General features: G+C 35.3%; 2 non-coding genes across 2 annotated transcripts; both read left to right on the top strand.

The window, feature by feature from the left end:
* Positions 1-7,085: 7,085 nt before the first annotated feature.
* Positions 7,086-7,191, top strand: LOC141709339 (small nucleolar RNA R71). Its single transcript, XR_012569922.1, has one exon. It is a non-coding gene; the product is annotated as a small nucleolar RNA R71 (small nucleolar RNA).
* Positions 7,192-11,497: 4,306 nt separating this feature from the next.
* On the top strand, positions 11,498-11,604 carry LOC141709831 (small nucleolar RNA R71). The gene has a single exon (XR_012570388.1). It is a non-coding gene; the product is annotated as a small nucleolar RNA R71 (small nucleolar RNA).
* The last annotated feature ends 990 nt before the right edge of the window (positions 11,605-12,594 follow it).

Genomic DNA, 12,594 nt, shown 5'->3' with positions numbered 1-12,594 from the left:
CCCAAAATACCCGCAAAATACGCATGTCAGACATGCGTATTCACCTTTTTTTTAAAGAATATGTATTATGAAGATGCGTATTAACTATAGGACAAAAGTGAATATGCATTTGAGGAATGCGTGTTCGTTGTAATTTTTAAAAAAAACCGAATATGCATCTACCGTGGATGTTTTGGCGGAACAACGCATCTTTGAATATTTTGAGCATTTGAAGTTCAAAAGTGAAATTTTTTGTACAACACCCTTAATACTCCACGTGTAGCCGTGTAAATGCAAATCAACATTCCACTTTCTAAATTTTTTTAAAGACAAAAGGAGGCTAAGGCATGAAACGTAAAAAGTAGGATGGTAATTTATACCAAACCGATATATACCTGGTCTCTACCGACCCGATTGGATTTTAACGTACCCCAATATTTCGATTTCGGGTTCGAGTCTGGTATTGATTTTTAAATTTGAACTACTTTTGGGTCGGGTTTGGGTTTAGGGCATATCATTTTGAACCTGACTCGAAAAACCCAAAACAATTCCGTTTTAACCCGAACCCAACCCAAATAACCCGTGTTAATATATAAATAATATTATATATAAATATATTGGAATAATATATAACATACTTTATTGTTAATATTAGTATTAAGAAGCATTATACTTTTTACAAACTATTGTATTAAACACTTTCGAATCAGATTATAATAAATCCTTCACTAGAGTTTGTGGGAATCAAGGTGCACTCGTAAAGATCTTCTAAAGTGAAACTGTCGTAAAGATCTTCTAAAGTGAAACTGATAAAACCTGACAGGTTTGTGTTTGAATTTGGTGATTTGGATTTTTTCGGATTTGAGTTCGGGTTTGGATTTGGCAAAGAAAATTGGGTTCGGGTTTGGATTTTGCTAAACTCATTTCAACCGACCTAATTGCCATCCCTAGTAAAAAGTTTGTGGGGGAAAAATAAAAAATTTCTAATTGATTTATGTATATAAATAAATATTATTTAAATACTTTTTGGTGGCCATGGTAGGGTCATGTCCCCGCTGTCTCCGTTCCTGAGAGCAGCCGACGACGAGGGTTCTGAAACAAGAAGCATTATTTCAAGATTAGTGCACAAAAAATCAAGTGGGAGACATTATGACCTTTAAATATCTGGGTTATTTTACAAATCGGGTGGGTTTGAGTTCTTAAAATCAAGCTAGGACGGGTAGGGATATTTCCTAAAATATGTAGCTTGTTTCAAAACTAAATCATCGGCAAAAAAGAAGTGAGATAAGACATGCGCATTTCTAGAACTCGTTCAAAATCGGACTTTCATCCGGCCTTTTTTAAATCTATATATTAAAATTTTGAAATTTGTTAATAATGCTGTGTATTCTTAGATTTTTATTTAGGCTTACGAGAATTTCTATCAGGACATCTATAAAAACCTGGGTTTTATCTACAATTAGATGAATATTTATCTTGACTTCTAAAAAACCCAAGTTTTAACTAGGACAACCGAACTTTTACTCGTGCTTCTTAAAATTTTGGCGTTATTTGACATTTTTAAGATTCAGGTTTAAATCATTTTTTATAAATTTTAAACGAGTTTTCAAGATATATGATGTATGTTTAAACATCACGATCCATTCCAAATGATCTTGTTTGGACAATGGTCAAATACCTGAAAATTTGTGGTACTAAAGTATTATAATTCATTTGTACGAAGTTGGTTTACAAATAATACCAGATTCCATATTCATTAGGGTGATGACGGATTCCATATTTATTCATTTAATTGAATTATCCTATATTAATATTAAGAATGTTAAATTTTTATATGGAAAAACTTAAAATTGGATAAATAAAAATTAGACTTAATTGTATTTTCTTAGCTTGAATTTTAATTATTTTGCATAAAATGGCTCTCTTTATTTGTGCCAAATTGATGACTAATTGTTGAATTTCTCAGTATTTTGGTGGCTCCACGTCCATTCTGTTAGTTGCCTCGTTAAATGGTAACGTAATTTTGTTATCTTAACTAATGAAAATCAGAAAAATCACCAAAAAATTGGAAAATTCTCCAAAATTAGGGTTCTTGATAGTTCTGGTGAATCGAAGACGATTTGGCAGTGTTAATGATCTTAGATTTTGACGTTCATGTAATCAAACTAAATCGCAAGTTATAATATATCCATTCATTTTATCAAAATTATGAAAAGGTAACGATTTTAAATTTTACATTTTGGTTCGCCGAACTTCGCTCGGGTTTTAAATTGAAATGACGAATTAAGACACACATCACACACACTTCAGACCCATACATACAACAAGTACACACACACACACATCTCTCCCACTTCTCGTTTCTCCATTCATCTCTCTTTCCCCTCTTTTTTCTCCAAAAATATGCAAAATCCGACCACGTACCATCATCGACGACCACATGTCGTGATGGTATTGCACTCTTATGACCATCTTTCGTTCATAATATATACAACAATATAATCAGCATCACTCCTATAATTCATTATTGCGTTCAATTTCACTATTCTATTACAAACTCAGAAATACCCAATTTCATACATGAACTCTAACATTCAATTTTAGAGACTTTCCTTATTTATCACTAATTTATAATATAAGTATCCATAAAATATAAACAATCATTATATTGTTAGAAAACAATGATCCAAAACTAGGCACATGGGGGTTAATGACTAATTTAAAATCTTTTCCGGACTGGTCTGAAACTATGCAACTCACAAATAAAATTAACAACACAAATAAAACTATGTAAAAGCACAGAGATATTTTACTCAATTTACTTTATATAAGATATAAATAAATCATGCTATAGTTACCAAGAAAAATATGGTATTTTTATTGGTTTCTTCTCAAGAACAAGTTCTTGAGTTTGACTTAGAAAGAGAGAAAAGTTATTACGATTTTTTATTCTCTAATATGTTACATGGCTAAAAGATGGTGGTGCAATATATATATATATATATATATAATACAATGTACTACATAATATGCACACTCATTTACAACAAGCTATTCTATACTGCTGAAATGACACGTTGCAGCTTTCACTGGGCCGACCTTGCTCAGTGGTTTGTAGCATTGAAATGGGAAAGAGTATTCACTCGTCACATTGTAATTGGGTGACAAGTGTCGATATGGATCTGAGATGCACCAAATCTCATCACTGGTTTCATAAGAAAATCAGAGCAGTTGCCATGGAAGCTCTTGTAGGAGCATTTATAGTCGATATGGGCTTTGAAGGTGCAACTGTTTTTTTTAAATGGATGGGCATGCAACTGAAATTTGAAAACTCGGAATTTAGTCATACAAGTTTAATTTATTCACAACTTGCTACTCAAATAGATATAGATGTGCTTGAAGATTCTATATTATATCAATTTAACAATAAAGGTTTGCTTCATCAAGCTTTTTTCATCCATCATCTAGTTGTCGTTCTGGAGGCTATTATTAGGTTGACAGGCAGTTTTTGGAAATGAACTCAAACTTATCATTTCAGTTTTATGTATTATATTAGTACAAGTTTTAACATATTATTGCTTAAGTAGAGACTGGAGCTTCTAGGAGATGCAGTCCTCGACTATCTAATTACTTAATATTTATTCTCAATTAATCCCAAACTAAAACCTGATCAGCTGATCAAATTGAGGTCCACATGTATAATTTTTTTTGCCAACATTGCAATACAACGGTCATTCAACAAATTTATTATTTCCGATTCTAGGAGCCTCTACAAGTCCATAGTAGAATATGTCAAGTTTTTTAGTATGCCCCATCTAAGTGGAAATATAGTTAAAGCGCCTATATGCCCTAAAGTAAATACTATAAATCTTCAATGTCTATGTGTATGTATTTTTCTCATTGTTTATTTATTTCTTACGTATTATAATGGTCGTTACAAGTATAGTTGTTTAGATGCCTTTCTTCTTCATTTTGAGTATACTTGCAGACTTAGTGGATTCATGTATCGGTGCCATTCTTCTGGACACAAGAATCAATTTAAAACTGTGATTATAAGACATCACTCTCTTTTGATGATCATGTCATTAGCTTTTCTGGGTTACAACTCAATTCCCTAAGAGAACTTGAAAATCTTTGTCAAGCACATAATATGGAATTGGAATTTCATCTTTAGAGAAGGATAATACTTATTATTTCGAAGAAAAAGTTAATGGAAAAAATTATATCTAAATATTCTAGTATTATCACCTTCAGTTGGAAGCTGCCAAAAGCATAGATGCGAAATAAATGATTCTGATGTTGAAGGTAAATTTTTCATCTGAATCCATTTTCACCTATTTGAAAACTAGCCGATGAGGAACGTAAATAAAGATTTAATTTATATATTAATAATTGGTTTATATTTGTTCAGTGTAGAGATTACAAATATATTTATCAATTTATTTTGTATGTAGAACTAGAAGTTTAGTAATTAAGTAATTTATTTATGATCAAGTTCAATTGTGTATGGGCCTTATGCCATTATGTTACTTTATTACGATTTGTGTTTCCTATAAGAGCATTTATTCCCCCCAGCTTTTATTCTATACTTTTATTGGTAATAATATTTATTTTATTCTTGAGATTTGTAAAATTTATTGCTTATCATCTTTTAATAAATTTGTCCTCCATCATTAGCACTACGTGTGTCTAAGCGTGCTTTTTCATCTTTGCAAAGGTTCAGGTTGTTTAAATGGTTCTAGGACATGTACATTTTCTTTGATTCAAATGATATATTATGCTAGTGGAGACTAGAAAAGAAATATATTTTAGGTATTCTTCTATAATGATAAGCTTGTTACTTAACTACAATATATTAGACGGATTTAGAGATCAATAATTAGCTTTATGCAGATTTCAAATACGTTTGTGGTCCACATGTTTATAAAGTAATGTTGGTGGTATAATCTTATGTATACTTGTCAAAACTAAGGTAGAAGTTTGAAGGCAAGTAATATATGTGTGTGTATTTTGTCAAATATATTAAAAATCATTGCATCATAACAATTCATTGAATATGTTTAGTACATTATATTGGAGCATGGTTACAAACCCAATAGTCAATCATTAGAGGAGGTATTAAAGTTGACCTACAAGATGGAAGCAAAATTAATTGGTTAGAATGAAACACCTACACATGTTACCGCTCCATGTTCTACAAAACTTGATAACTTGAAGGAGCAGGATTCCAATAAAAGTGGTGCTTCAACCAATAAAAGTCGTGTTTAACCCCAGAAGTACATCCACTTAGTGTAAAATCAAAGAGATTTGATGGCGCCAGCATTGAATTGATTAGGGAAATAACATCCCCTTTTAAGGCTCTCTCTAAAGTATCTGACCTTAGCAGTTGATCAAGCTCCGAATTCACTATAAAATCGACCAGCTCTACTTTATAGCACTCCTCTTCATCTGTGGAAAATTTCATTGAGTTGAAGATATTAAAAGTGACATCCTAATCCTGAACCCTCATTGTAAGTTCTCCCTTTTGCACATCGACCGAAGTTCGGCCTGTGGCTAAGAATGGTCTTCCCAAGATAATAGGAATATTCTTATCCTCCTCAAAATCTAGGGTGACAAAATCAGCAGGGAATATGAGTTTATCCACCTTAACCAAGACATCATCCACTATACCTCGCGGATAAGTGATGGACCAATCAGCCAGTTGTAAGGACGTTTTTGTAGGTTTTGGATCAGGCAGACCAAGTTTCCTGAAGACTGACAATGGTATCAGATTGATGCTAGCTCCCAAGTCACACAAAAACTTGTCGAAAGATAACTCGCCAATGGTGAATTCATGAAGCTTCTTGGATCTTTAAGTTTAGGAGGCAATTTCTGTTGCAGCACCGCACTGCACTCTTCCATTAGAGCAACGGTTTCCAACTCCTCAAGCTTCAACTTCCGAGATAGAATACCCTTCAAGAACTTAGCATAGCTCGGCATCTGCTCTAGAGCTTCCGCAAAAGGTATGCTAATATGTATTTCTGGAAAACCTCCAGAAACTTTGCAAATTGCTTGTCGAACTTCTGCTTCTAAATTCTTTTAGGATATGAAGGAGGCGGAAAGACCTGTTTGTCTCCTGTATTCTGCTAAGAAAAAGAGTGTTCAGCAGAATTTTTCTTCGATTCCGCTTCACCATCCTTCTGATCAGCTGAATCATCAATAATTACAATTTCTAGTGCAGGGGCAGGCGCGGGCGCGCTTAAATAGGGCGCTTGGCTTCTGCCGAAAAATTTCAGATTCCGAATTTTGATGGTTAGCGACCTTTCCAGACCTCAAAGTGATTACTTTCAACTGTTCTTTAACTTCCCACTTGCTTGGGTTAGCTTCCGTATCACTAAAAGAGTTCCCTGTGGTCGATTTAGTAGCGTATTAGCAATTTGTCCTATTTGACTCTCTAAAGTTTTGATCAAAACCGCTAGACTTTTTCACATTAGCCTCAATTCCTCCAATTTAGATTTTTCATTAGCATATTGACCAGCACCTCCATAAGATTTTTGTTTTATTACCGGTGGCTGAAATTGTTGCCTTGGAGCATGTTGTTGTTAAAAACCAGGAGGGTTGAATGGCTTGGCTCCGAACTGCTGATAAGGCTATTGTGAATGTTGCATACCATTCTGATTATTGCTCCAACTGAAATTAGGATGGTTTCCATTGTTAGGATGATAAGTGGCAGGAACTGGTTGTTGTGGTCTCTGAAAATTGCTCACAAACTGTGCCGACTCACTAGATATAGCACATTAATCCGTCGCATGTGCACCTGCACAAAGCTCACAAATACTTGCTATATGATGAACTCCATAGTTAGCCAGAGAATCCACTTTCATAGGCAACGCCTTTAGCTAAGTAGCTATAGCCGTAGCTGTATCCACCTCCAGAATTCTTACTACCTTGCCTTGTGGTAGTCTCTGAGTTAGTTTTCATATTCATTAGCTGCCATCATTTCAATTAGCCCACAGGCTTCCTCATAGCTCTTAGCCAATAAGGCTCCATCTGATGCTGCATCGAGCATGGGTCTTGACTGTGCTCCCAAACCATTATAGAAGTAATTGATTACCATCCAGTTAGGCATTCCATGATGAGGACACTTCCTAAGCATCTCCTCATAGTGCTCCCAAGCTTCACATAAGATTCTCCCAATTGTTGTGAAAATTGAGTAATAGCAGTCCTGCTTGCAGCTATTTTTGCTATAAGGAAGAATTTAGTAAGAAATTTCTGAGCAAGATCCTCCCATGTCGCAATAATACCTTTTGGTAGAGAGTGCAACCGGCTCTTAACTCACAAACACTTGATATATGATAAACTCCATAGTTAGACAGAGAATCAATTTTCATAGTCAATGCCTTTAGCTGAGCAACTATAGCCGTAGTTGTATAAAATTAATAAAACTGATTTTATAATTAATAAAAATTAAAAATAAAAATAATTTCCAGAAATATTTTTCAGAGCTGAAATTTCTGACAAATCAGATCAAACACGGGTCAAACGGGTAAAAATCCGGGTCGTGAAGAACACGCCGGATTTTGCCCAGAATCAGGTCACCGGAGCAGATTCCGGTGGCCCATTTTCAGGCCCAAAACACAATCGTTTGGTCTTTTTTTATGAGGTTTCAATTCTAAATCACTCCATCCATCCAACTCCAGCCAAAACTGACCAGAATCATCCCTGTATCACCATCTCCGGCGAAATCGACCAAAACTCCGGCCGAACATCAATCTAACGATTCTGTACATGAAACTTCACGTTCTATAGTTCAAATCAAAGCTTATGAACTCTACAATCAAACCCCTAACACTCTATACCTAAGCTTTCTCAAAATCAAAAATGTATAATCAAAAATTGACATAAACCCTAATAATCGAACTTTACTATTCAGGAATCGTTTGTTCAATTAAATACCATGAATCGATCGGAAATCATCATATAAAGCTATTCATACCATCAAATCATCCTAATAACCCTAGAATCAAGAAGTCCTAATTCGAGTATAAACCCTAGAAATTAAAATTAAAAAATAACGAATCAAAGCTTAAAATTGATACCAGGAATCGAAAAAACAGATCAAGATGATGAATTTTAATACTCACATCAATCGATTTGATGCAAAAATCAAATTAAAATCACGACTTGATTGTTCAACCCGACCTATAAATCCTGACCCGAAATTCAGAGAATTTATCGATTTTTCTGATTTTTAATTATTAATTATAAATAGTTAAATAAAAATTAGGCTATTTATAGTAGGTAAAATAATACTCCTAATTAAAATTAAGGCCCTAATTATACATCTATTAAAATTAATTGGCCCCTAATTTTATAATTTTTGAGTATTAATTTTTAATTTTTAAATATTTAATATATACAATGTATATGTCAAAAATTCCCAAAAATTGTGAAAAATTCAAACATGCAAAGAAATAGTATAATTGAAAGTCCCATAATTTTATAAAAATAAAAATGTGATTTTTGTGGGGTTTTTAACACCCAATGGGGTCCCGAAAAGTCATTTTTCGCGAAACAAGAAAATTTATAAAATATCTAGATGTTCAGAATAACACAATGGTACAAGCCGTTCTAGGAAAAATAAGGCCAATTATTTTATTTGAAATATCAGCTATTAAAACATAGTTCGAGTCGTATAACTTTTGATACTGAAATTTTTAACACGAAATAAAATATCTGATAAATACCCGGAAAATACCTAGACGATACTGAATACACGTGGCATATAACAATTAGGGTTTTATACTTAATTACACATAAATGACATAATAAAACACATAATTTATCTTTATCACGATATAATACAAGCATAATTTCCCAGTCGTTACACCAATCATGTTAGAGAATATAGCCATCATGCATCTTTGAAAAGTAGCAGGTGTTCCACAGAGCCCGAAAGAAACTCGACGGAAAGCAAAAGTGCCAAAAGGACAAGTAAAAGTGGTTTTCTCCTGATCTTCTGGGGCAATGCAAATTTGATTATAGCCTGAGTACCCATTCAGAAGGCAATAATACTCATGACCAGCCAACCTGTCAAGCATTTGATCGATGATTGGAAGCGAAAAAATGATCTTTCCTGGTGGCTTTATTCAGTTCCGATAATCCATGCATACTCTTCACCCTGTGACTGTCCGAGTAGGGATGAGCTCATTCTTCTCATTAGCCACAACTGTAATGCCTCCTTTCTTGGGCACATACTACACCGGGCTCACCCATGAACTGTCTGAAATAGGATAGATGATCCCTGCATCCAGCCATTTAAGAATTTCTTTCATCACCACCTCTTTCATGCTAATTGAGTCTTCTCTGATGTTCAACGATAGGTTTACTTCCTTTCTCAAGTAGAATTTTATGCATATAATAGGTAGGGCTGATTCCCTTGATATCTACTATAGTCCACCCAATTGCTGATTTAAACTCTCTCAGAATTCGCAAGAGTTTATCTTCATCACTACTTGAAAGGTCAGATGCAATAATATCAGGTAAATTAGATGCATCACCTAAAAAACCATACCTCAAGTGATCAGGCAGTGGTTTGAGCTCAAGTGTGGGAGCTTCTTCAATAGATGGTTTAAGACGCTCCCGAGAATTTTTCAGCTCTGCTAATCCAAGAGACTCGAATGGCAAATCCAGCTTCTTCTTCCATGGAGATGCATTCAAAAACTGAAGTTGCTCTGCTCCTTCTTCGTCTTCACTATCAGATTCCCCTGTTAAGGCTCTCTCTAAAGTATCTGACCTTAGCAGTTGATCAAGTTCCAAATTCACTACAGAATCGACCAGCTCTACTTTATAGCACTCCTCTTCATCTGTGGGGAATTTCATTAAGTTGAAGACATTAAAAGTGAAATCCTGATCCTGAACCCTCATTGTAAGTTCTCCCTTTTGCAGATCGACCGAAGTTCGGCCTGTAGCTAAGAATGGTCTTCCCAAGATAATAGGAATCTTTTTATCCTCCTCAAAGTCTAGGATGACAAAATCGGCAGGGAAGATGAGTTTATTCATATTAACAAAGACATACTCCACTATACCTCGTGGATAAGTGATGGACTGATCAGCCAGTTATAAGGACATATTTATAGGTTTTGGAGCAGGCATACCAAGTTTTCTGATGACAGAAAATGGCATTAGATTGATGCTAGCTCCCAAGTCACACAAACACTTGTCGAAAGAAAACTCGCCAATGGTGAATGGTATTGTGAAGCTTCCTGGATCTTTAAGTTTAGGAGGCAGTTTCTGTTGCAGCACCGCACTGCACTCTTCCGTTAGAGCAACAATTTTCAACTCCTCAAGCTTCAACTTCCGAGATAGAATACCCTTCATGAACTTAACATAGCTCGGCATCTGCTCCAGAGCTTCCGTAAAAGGGATGTTAATATGCAATTTCTGGAAAACCTCCAGAAACTTTATAAATTGCTTGTCAAACTTTTGCTTCTGAAATCTTTTAGGATATGGACGAGGCGGATAGACCTGTTTGTCTCCTGTATTCTGCTTAGGAATAGATTGTTCAGCAGAATTTTTCTTTGTTTCCGCTTCGCCATCCTTCTGATCAGCTGAATCATCAACAATTACAATTTCTGGTACAGGGGAAGGCGCGGGCGCGCTTGGATAGGGCGCGGGTGCGCTTGGCTTCTGCTGAAAAATTTCAGATTCTGAATTTTGATGGTTAGCGACCTTTCCAGACCTCAAAGTGATTGCTTTCAACTATTCTTAAACTTCCCTCTTGCCTGGGTTAGCTTCCGTATCACTAGGAAGAGTTCCTTGTGGTCGATTCAGTAGCGCATTAGCAATTTGTCCTATTTGACTCTCTAAAGTTTTGATCGAAACCGCTAGGCTTTTACACATTAGCCTCAATTCCTCCAATTCAGATTTTTCATTAGCAGATTGACCGGCACCTCTATGAGATTGTTGTTTTATTACTGGTGGCTGAAATTGTTGCCTTGGTGCATACTGTTGTTGAAAACCAGGAGGGTTGAATGGCTTGGCTCCGAACTGCTGATAAGGCTGTTGTGGATGTTACATACCATTCTGATTATTGCTCCAGCTGAAATTAGGATGGTTCCTGTTGTTAGGATAATAAGTGGCAGGAACTGGTTGTTGTGGTCTTTTAAAATTGCTCACCAACTGTGCCGACTCACTAGATATAGCACATTGATCCGTCGCATGTGCATATGCACAAAGCTCACAAACACTTGCTATATGATGAACTCCATAGTTAGCCAGAGAATCCACTTTCATAGTCAACGCCTTTAGCTAAGCAGCTATAGCTCTAGCTGTATCCACCTCCAGAATTCCTGCTACCCTGCCTTGTGGTAGTCTCTGAGTTGGGTTTTCATATTCATTAGCAACCATCATTTCAATTAGCTGATAAGCTTTCTCATAGCTCTTAGCTTATATGGCTTCACCTGATGCTGTATCAAGCATGGGTCTTGACTGTGCTCCCAAACCATTATAGAAGCAATTGATTACCATCCAGTTAGGAATTCCATGATGAGGACACTTCCCAAGCATCTCCTCGTAGCGCTCCCAATCTTCATATAAAGATTCTCCCAATTGTTGTGCAAATTGAGTAAGAGCATTCCTACTTGCAACTGTTTTTGCCATAAGGAAGAATTTAGTAAGAAATTTCTGAGCAAGATCCTCCCATGTTGCAATAGAACCTTCTGGTAGAGAGTGCAACCAGCTCTTAGCTCACAAATACTTACTATATGATGAACTCCATAGTTAGCCAGAGAATCCACTTTCATAGTCAACGCCTTTAGCTGAGCAGCTATAGTCGTAGCTGTATAAAATAAATAAAATTGATTTTATAATTAATAAAAATAAAAAGTAAAAATAATTTCCAGAAACATTTGTTAGAGCTGGAATTTCTGACAAATCTGATCAAACACGGGTCAATACACGGGTCAAACGGGTCAAAATTCGGGTCGTGAAGAACACACCATATTTTGCCCAGAATTCGATCACTGGAACAGATTCCGGTGGCCCATTTTCAGGCCAAAAATACAATCGTTTGGTCTATTTTTTATGGGATTTCAATTACAAATCACTCCAGCCATCCAAGTCCGTCCAAAACTGACCACAATCATCCCTGTATCACCATCTCCGGCGAAATCGACCAAAACTCCGGCAAAACATCAATCTAACGATTATGTACATGAAACTTCACGTTCTATAGTTCAAATCAAAGCTTATGAACTCTACAATCAAACCCCTAACACTCTATATACCTCAGCTTTCTTAAAATAAAAAAACGTATAATTCAAAAATTGACATAAACCCTAATAATTGAACTTTACTATTCATGAATCGTTTGTTCAATTAAATACCATGAATCGATCATAAATCATCATATAAATCTATTCATACCATCAAATCATCCTAATAACCCTAGAATCAAAAAGTCCTAATTCGGGTATAAACCCTAGAAATTAAAATTGAAAATAACGAATCAAAATATGAAATTGATATCAGAAATCGAAAGAACAGAACAAGAGGATGAATTTTGATACTCACGTCGATCAATTTGATGCATAAATCAACTCAAAATCATGGCTTGATTGTTCAACCCGACCCAAA

The sequence above is a fragment of the Apium graveolens genome, chromosome 2 (assembly GCF_009905375.1).
Source record: "Apium graveolens cultivar Ventura chromosome 2, ASM990537v1, whole genome shotgun sequence".
Taxonomy (NCBI): Eukaryota; Viridiplantae; Streptophyta; class Magnoliopsida; order Apiales; family Apiaceae; genus Apium; species Apium graveolens.
This window is presented reverse-complemented; position numbering and strand designations above follow the sequence as displayed.